Genomic DNA, 2,997 nt, shown 5'->3' on the forward strand with positions numbered 1-2,997 from the left:
AACAAAAGACGAATTTTCCAGCTCCAGTTTGTAAAGGTCCGCATGTAAGGTCAAACTTATATAAAAACCTCGGCACAAAGAACTTATTCATGTGTGAGGTGCCGTGTGTGGAAACTATTCACCTCTTGTGTTGTTATTAACATTTTAAAGGCTACCGCTCAAAGTCTAGCTTCAAACTTCAGGAAACACGTCACAACAAATATCGTTGAAAATGTTGGCTATGTTTTTAATAAAACAATTATTAGGTTTTCTTCAAATAATGATTTAATAATAGTTTATTTTCTGTTGATATAGCGTCTTACATAAAAACAATCGCAAAACGCTGTACATATTTTTACATACAAACATTATAAACATTAAGCTTAATAAACTGAACACTGTTGGTAATTTCTTAAAATAATTGTTAGCATAAAAACTTCCTTGGTAACAAGCAATGGAGAGCCGCTGATAGTATAAAACAATGTGAGAAGCGGCTCCCTCTGAAGTAGCGTTGTTTTGGAGAAAGAAATAATTTTCCACTAACATTTTTATTTGAAATTGATTTGGAGACCCCAGAATTAGGTTTTGAGGTCCCGAAGTCAAGCATCTAAAAGAACACAATTTCGTGTGACAAGGGTGGTTTTTTTTCTTCCATTATTATCTCGCAACTTAGAAGACCAATTGAGCTCAAACTTTTACAGGTTTGTTATTTTGTGCATAATGTTGAGAGACACCAAGTGAAAAGACTGCTCTTTGAAAATAACCAAAGGTGTCCAATGTCTTTACCTGTATTAGGGTCATTCCATGTCAGACCAACGCACTTTTTTACCTCATGTCTTCCGATTTTGATAAAAATTGCTGTTCTTGTAGGTCCTAATGAGCAATGAATGCACACCAATTTCTAGCCCGATCCGACTTACCATGTTGTAAGGGCAGAAACCACTAAAATCTGGGAAAAAATTATGATTAATATAACAACTTTTTGGTAAAAATGTGTCATAACCATGTCAATTCTCTTCACATAGTGCAACGTTTGTATCAAAATGATAAAAATTGCATGCTCAAATAAATTTTCTAAAATTAAGGTCACTGTTATCTTAAATATGTCATCAAAATACCTTTGACCCAATTTTTGAAATAATGCATCATTCCAAAATTAACGAAATAAAAATCACTTGATAGAGCCTGTCTTTCTGTAACAGAATCCACTAAGAAACAACTGGGCCTTCACAATTTACAATTTTAGCACTTCTTTTGTACAGCTGTTAGGTTACAGATTAGTCAACTTATCCACAAACAAAACTCACTCCTCTGTTTCTAAAGTTATGAAAAGTGTTTTAACACTTTTCAAATGGTTTGCGATTTGTGTTTTACTATTGAGGGCTGATGTGGTTTAACCAGAATCAGACTTTAAATTATCAGCAGTGGCGCACCCTGGATTTATTGTTTTTGGGGGATGGGACCATGTTTTCCCCAAAATTTCTTTCGAAGATTGTAAAACAATTTGTTAATACATTGGAGGGACTGTGATCAATCCCCTAGACCAATCGCCGCCCCCCCCCCCCCTTTCGGGTGCACCATAGTGATCCCAGTTAGAGATTACATCAACGTTGCGATGGAGAAGCTGTCTGCCTTTCTTCAGTAGATCATAAACTTCTGCAGTCTTGCTTTAACCCCCTGTGATGAATCTTGAACAACAAATGAATGCATAATAACTTTCTGAAAAATCCACAATCCTCATTTCCGTTTCATAGCACCGCTAACTGTGTAGCACACGAAATGGCGTGCTAACCTTGCGTTGCGTTGCATCATGGTGAAAGAATTGGGTTTTTTTTTACCATCTTGGATAGAATTTTGTTTGGGAAACATGAGCCCCATAAATACCCCTCCCCCACAATCCTTTGTGTGTGACACTGCTGGTATTGTAATGTATAACTCTAGTTAGACCACATCAGCCCTCAAATAAAATCGCAAACCATCAAGAATTTTGGTAAATTTGGAAACAGAGGAGTGAGTTTTGTTGGGGGATTTATGTAAAGTTTATAAAAATTGACTAAATTGTAACCTACCAATTGTACAAAAATAGCCATTAAGTTGTAAATTTTGAAGAGCCCAACTGTTTCTTAGTGGATTCTGATAGAGGATGACATGCTCTATTAAGTGATTTTCATTTCGGTCACGATAACTTAATAAAGATTACAGTGACCTACATTTCATAAACTTATTTTTTGACAAAGGAGTTGATTTGAGCAATCATGCAATTTTCATTATTTTTATACCAAATTTGAATAATGTGAGGAGAACTGACATGGTTATGACATATTTTTTTACAAAAAGGTGGTATTTTACCCTAAAACTGTCAGATTTTAGTGATGTCTGCCCCTGACCACATGGTTAGTCGGATCGGGATAAAAATTTGTTTTCGAGCAACACAAAATACTTGTCTGTGAATAATGTTCTGTTTAACTATGACAATCGAACCTAGTACCGGATTATACTACTTGCGATTGCGAATGTGGTACTAATTCTGACGACACAAATTCGCAAAGAACAATTTGTGTATGTTAACATGTACCTTCCTGCGAAACATTCGCAGCGAGGAGAGCAACGTGACGTCAAAATTGGCCTCGTAAACGCATACACAGGAAGTGAACCGGGCTTTGTGCTGAACTGGAACCCCCAAAAAGTGATTCCAGGTCCAGTATAGGGTGCGTTCGTTTAGCTCCCTTCGGTCGACCCCGGTTCGTGGCGGTTTTTTTTTTACCAGGACGAACGTGGGTAATTATCTGCACACACTTGTCCTGGGGGGAAAAAAACCACACACCGGGGTCGACCCAGGGAGGCTAAACGAACGCACCCATAATGACATGATTTACGGAGCCATAGAAGGACATGGCAATGTTATTCCGTTCGACATGAGCTAAATAGCACCTCACTCAAAAAAAAGATGCAAACTAGCTTAAAACTTCGTGTTTAAACACACGTTCTGACGATCTGTTCAAATAACAGAACCTTTGT

Source organism: Asterias amurensis, chromosome 10 (genome assembly GCF_032118995.1).
Source record: "Asterias amurensis chromosome 10, ASM3211899v1".
NCBI lineage: Eukaryota > Metazoa > Echinodermata > Asteroidea > Forcipulatida > Asteriidae > Asterias > Asterias amurensis.